This window comes from Lepidochelys kempii, chromosome 18, assembly GCF_965140285.1.
Source record: "Lepidochelys kempii isolate rLepKem1 chromosome 18, rLepKem1.hap1, whole genome shotgun sequence".
In the NCBI taxonomy this organism is placed as follows: domain Eukaryota; kingdom Metazoa; phylum Chordata; order Testudines; family Cheloniidae; genus Lepidochelys; species Lepidochelys kempii.
This window is the reverse complement of record NC_136397.1, coordinates 8,907,574-8,913,573: the sequence shown is the minus strand read 5'-3', so window position 1 is coordinate 8,913,573 and position 6,000 is coordinate 8,907,574.

Below are 6,000 nucleotides of genomic sequence, written 5' to 3'. Positions count from 1 at the left end.
TGGGGTATCTGGTTAGATGGTTGTTTCTCTACACAGTTAAGACATAGTTGGGTTTTGTAGCGTGGACAGAACAGAACCACATCCCCAAACCAGGCAAAAGCCTGGGACATGTGAAATCTCACGTACACAATGGAACCATGTTATCAGCAGGTCACTTGCAACTACAGTTGTGTCGTGGGGAGAAGGGATGTTAGAACAGTCTCTCAGCCACTAAGCAGGGTGAAAACGGGTGAGCTTGCCCTAAACACCAGGTACTTCTAGTTTGGGGGTTTGTTGTCAACATAAGGCAGAGGCAAGTGAAATCTTAAGTGCAAAACAAAAGTCTACTTCGTAGGAAGGCAGCGTCCTTCCCAGTGAAACCCTTAGTGTGCCAGGGCTCTGCCATACTGGGTTGGAACGTTGCAGCTCACAACAGCCTCGCTGTATTATTTTTGTCTCCTATCATAGCACTGTTTTGTATGAAGATTTGTTCCATTTTCTAATTGCACAAACAAATCCATCGGGATAGAGGGTGAGGATCTGGGAGCTGGATCCCCAGGTGGCTAGATCCTCTGACTTCCATGATCTGGCCTGTGTGTGTATGTGTGTATTTCTAATTACATTATGGACTAGCTTCCCCAGCAGTGGAAATCAGTGGCGCTTCATTAAAGTTAAGGGGCCAGATCCTCAGCTTTTGTCAATTGGCTCAGTTCCACTGAAATCACTAGAACTCCCCTTTGATTCTTTCTGTCGCTCTGTTTCTGCCTCCTCCCTTTCATTCCTTTGCTCTATACCGATCATCCTGTCCAGGGATAACTTGCGCATAGGGCTTTAAAAATCCCTACACCCCCACAGGGTGGACAATATTATCACCCCCGCTTTGCAGAGGGAAAAACTCAGGTGTGGAGCAGTTAAATGACCTGTCTAAGGTTATCCAGGATTAGAGCTGAAGAATCCTTGGCTTGGACCATGAAACCATTCTGCCAGCTCCGCCGTGTCTTCTGGGAATTAGAACCGGTTGGAAATTTTCCAGCAAAGCAGAGTTTTGTCAGAAAATGCCAATTCTTCGAACCCAAAATGTTTAACAGATTTGACAGATCAAACACAGGTTTCCATGGGAATCCTGACAGCTTGCTGGGCTGCTAAGGACCCTGTGTCTTCCCGTGTCCGCAAATCTGGTGCAGGCAAGCATGCCAGGGCTTCCAGGTTCCTGGTCTAAACTGGTGAAGGCCCCAGGGGGTGGGGATGGGGGTGGCTGGGGTTCAGTGTGAGGTCAGAGTTAATGGTGCAGAAATTCTACAAACTAGCTGTTAACATTGTATTGCCCAAAGGGCAGAGGTTTAGTGAGCTCAAGAGATCCAGAATGGTGGAAATCTTGTACCATTTGGGGCTGAAATCTCATGACAGTGATTTTTTGACTGCATCCCAAATGGATTAAACAATAAAAAAAGAGGTGTCAAAGCCCCTTCTACTTTGGTATCTGACCCAGAAGTGAGTGGTGGCACGTTCAGATCTATGGCTTCAAACTTGAATTTCCCCCCTCCAACTTTGGAAGGGCTTGGGGTTCTCGGTTCTAGTTTTGGACTGTCTCCAGTTTAAAGGGTCTCTTCTCAGCCCTTTGGCTGAGATCAGAGACCTGATCACTTGTGCTTGTTGCAAGACTCCCTGGGAAATGTAACAAGGTCCCTAGCTGGGGTCAGCTGTGGGCATTGAACCTAGGACTGCTGGATGTTAAATCTTTATCCTGGGCAGCCTGACTTTGAGAACGAGGTCTGTTAGTCTTCAGGCAGTAGCAAGCTCAAAAACCTGTACGGGTGGTCTCCCCAGGGACACAGAGCCACTCTGTGTTAGCACGGATTACAAAAGGCAATGGGGCTTGTAGGATACGGTCAGTTTAAAATGTGTGATCACTGGGATGCTGGGGCAGGCTGTGCGCAGTGAGTATTAGATATTTTCCAGGGCTGGTTCAACGTTCTCTGCCAGAAAATGTTTGTTTGTTTTTTAATCTGAAAATGTGGTTTGGGCAAAATCAGCATAGTCCACTAGAAAATATCTGTCACTAAAACATTTCAATATTTCCAACATGCCAGTTACTTTTGCTGTGTCCCTTGAAGGTAAAATCCCCCCCGGCAACAAACCATTCCGGTTCAAATTGATGTTTCGTTGACACTGCAAACGTCAACATTTCATTCTGACCTTTCGTGTTAAAACTTTTTGGTGCTCCGAAATTTTTGCTGTTGTGACGTCCTGTCCTGATGTATTTTCCAACTAGCTCTAGTCTTATCTAGCACTGACCGCGCTCATCCACCCCACAGCCACCTTGTGTTGTCCGCCTTCACTGGCGGTCTTTGTGCATGGGATTGTGCCAAGTCCGTACGAATTAGGTCAATAGCCTTTAGAAAGCCAGTTTCACAGGCAGTGCATTGAAATGCAAAACCTGGAGCCATGGATGCTAATAAATAAGGAAGTCTTGCAGGCCCTGGGAGGCAGGCATCGGCAAAGCCCTTTGTGAAGCCGTGAGCTATTGTCCCAGCAAGGCTGTTTTATACCCCAGCGCCTCAGCACAAGGTAACAAATGAAGTATTGTGAGGCCCACTGAGCAGTGTGAGAGCTCACAAGGGATCAATCACTGGGGCGTGATTTAGTGCTGGGCCTTTCTGCGCCCGTGATCGATTGGGGTATGAAGCAGCATTCAGCAGCCCCCTCAGGCGCACTCTCATGTCCATTCCCCTGCGTGAAATATAGTCCATGTCGGGAGAACGGCTGGCTCCGGGTGTGGGGTGGTTTTTTTCTGATTCGACTTTGTTTCTCTTGCTGGTCTTTTTTTTTTTTTTTTTTTGCTGTTGCTTTGTTCTGCAGTTAGACACCTTTGTAAAGTGTGGAGGCCCCAGTGGCTCTAAATCTGGGGATCTCTCCCTTGCCACAGGAGAGAATTTGAGTGCCGGGCGGATTATTGACAAGTGCAGCTTCATGCAGAATGGACTGAACTGGTGTGGTCATGCCGGCTGGGATTTGCAAAGGGACCTAAGGGAGATTTATGTTGCAGCTTAGCGCTCCGTTGTACTTGGCAGGGAAAAAAACATATTGTAAATGACAGCCTAGGGCGCAATCTCAAGGATAAGCCATGACAGGTGGCCGAGGCACCAGTGGGTCTGGGGGGGCTAGGGGCGGGAGGCTGGGGTAACCAAAATAATAGGGTACTTTAGCACAGTCAGGCTGCGTTTGCATTTCTTAGCGAATCAGGAGCGCTGAGTGCAGCTCGCCATCTGCTTAGCGGCAGTTTTCTGTGTGCAGCACGTCAGAGGGGAGCTCTGGGGGGAGAACTGGGAGGAGGAGAAGGTGATGGCTTTATTATTATTTATACAGGAGTGGGTGGGGGAGGTTCTGTGGCCTGCAATGTGCAAGAGGTCAGATTACATCAGGGGGTTGCGGGGGGGTCTCAAACTTTTTTTGCTGCCTCCCCCTTTGAAAATATTTCAGGCTGTAATGACCCCCCCCCACCAGAAGTGATAGCAAATTACTGTACAGGAGTGAGTACTCATGGGATTGTCACCCTTCCTTCTGCGCTGCTGCTGGCCGCAGCGCTGTCTTCAGAGCTGGGCAGCTGGAGAGCGGCGGCTGCTGTACCCCAGTGGTGCCAGAACGGGGGGGGGGCATGGCGGACCCTGCCCCTTCCCCTTCCTCTTCCCCCTCCCCCCGTGTCCCTGCCCCTCGGGCTTCCCACCCAGGGCAGATGGAGGTGGAGGGGGTAAGAGCCGTGCGAGCAGCTGTGTGGAGCCGCAGTGGACCCTCCACCTGCCCACGGTGCGGGAGGCCCGAGAACATCCCCACTCCCAGTGGCCCCTGGAGGTTCTGCACCGGGCTCCCCACAGCTGCCCATGAAACTCTTCCCATGGTCGGGTGGCGGCTCCGAGGCCCTGCCCCCAGGCCGGAGCCGGGTCAGGAGAAGATCCACGTGGGCAGCGGTGAGGATCCTGGGTCCCTCCACCTGCCCTGGGTGGGAAGCCTGTGGGGGTGGGGACATGGGCTGGGGGGGCAGGCTCCCCACCCCTGCTCCAGCTTCTGGCTTGGTTGGGGGCAGGGCCTCTGGGGGAAAGAGGAGGGGTTGGGGTGTGGCCTTGGGGGAAGAGGAGGGGCCTCAGGGGAAAGGGGTGGGGTAGGCCCTCAAAGGAAGGGGTGAGGCCTTGGGGAGCAGGGGCCTCTGCCCTCCCCACTTTTGGAAAGACTCCACTGCCCTTTGTGTGCCCCCACTTCAGCTTCCCCAGCAATATTTTTTGTGATCGTGCCCCCCCCCCCAGCAACCCCTTTTTGGGTCAGGATCCCCAGTTTGAGAAACGCTGGATGAGATGATCACAATGAGCCCCTCTGACCTTAAAGTCTAGGAGGCTATTCATTTGCATGGCAGTAGCACCTAGGAGCCACAGCCATGGACCAGGACCCCACTGTGCAAGGCACTGTACAAACAGAAAAGCAAGCCAGTCCCTGCCCCAAGCAGCTTCCAAGCCAAGTATAAAACAAGAGCCAACAGCTGCATACAGACAGGGCTGGGGGACAGGCAGTTTGACAATGAAACAACGATACAATATTGGTAGGCAGTGGTAGCCGCACACCAGGTACCTAACCGGTGTCAGTATTTTGTGGGCATCACGGCACAGACGCGTTTTCAGGCGAGAGCCGCAGACCAATGCTGGAGCCCTGCAGCTCATCCCAGGGCCAAGTGGGAGGAGCAGCATGGGAGACAGCAGGCCCTTTCTTGTCTGACAACGCAGCAAGTGGGTGATGGCGGCTGGTGTCACCGGCTGGTTGGAGGCAGGTGTCAACCTTTTGCTAGCCAATGAGCAGTTGGGTGGGGCTGGCCCGGGACGTGCGGCGTTTGACTGGGCGGTTTTCCACACGGGCCAGGGGGCAGCGTGGGAAAAAAGCACAAGGGGGCGAGAGGGAGATATGGGCAAGTGGGGTTGTGATTGTTGGCCGGGCAGAGGTAGGCGTCACCCTCCTGGGAACAGGCTCGCTACGTAGCATGGGCTGGGGGAAATGGTGGCAGGATTCAAGGGGAGGGCGAGGCGTTTGTGGCTGAGGGGTACAGCAGAGGGAGCCAATGGGCACACTCAAGGGGGTGTGATTACTCAGAGCACCCAGCCGGGTTGCTAAACACGTTCTCAGCATTTTGAATGCGCTGGCCTAGGGGCAGGGATTGGAGCCAGCGAGGAGGTGCATGCATTGGGCGCTGCGGGATGTGGCGTGGAGAGGCGCTGTGGCTGTGTGGGTCGAGAGGCTGGGGAGCTGTTGTGCCATACGAAGTGGCCAGACTCAGCCATAGCTGGGCTGGGTGGGTCAAAAGAGCGGGCCAGGGCAGAGCTGCAGCTGAGTTACAAGCTGGATGGTGCTGGTGGCCTCCTTCATGGGGGAGCCACAGGAGGGCGTGATGGGGCAAAAGCAGCAGATTGGGTTAGATTATGATGCAGAGGATGGCTGGACATCCCTGAGGGGCTGTCAAAGGGCTGGGCTGACATGCACAGCCCTACCTGCCACTGAGCAGAAACACACCGCCCAGCTGTGTGTCACAGGCCCTATAGTGCAAGCAGCTGACGACAAGGCTCCTTTAGCTCACAGGGATGGGGCCTGTGGTTTTTGGCACAGGAGGTACGCTCGCTAAGAAGACTTGAATGACCACAGTTAGGGCTATCGATTAATCACAGTTAACTCACACGATTAACTCAAAAAAATTAACTGCAATTAAAAAAATGAATCACGATTAATTGCCCTGTTAAACCATAGAATAGCAATTGAAATGTGTTTAATTTTTTTCTACATTTTCAAATATATTGATTTCTATTACAACACAGAATACAAAGTGTGCGGTGCTCACTTTATATTGTTATTTTTATTACAAATATTGGCAGTGTAAAAATGAAAAGCAAAAGAAATGGTATTTTTCAATTCACCTCGTGCAAGTACTGTAGTGCAATCTCTTTATTGTGAAAGTGCAATTTACAAATGTAGATTTTTGTTGTTGTTACA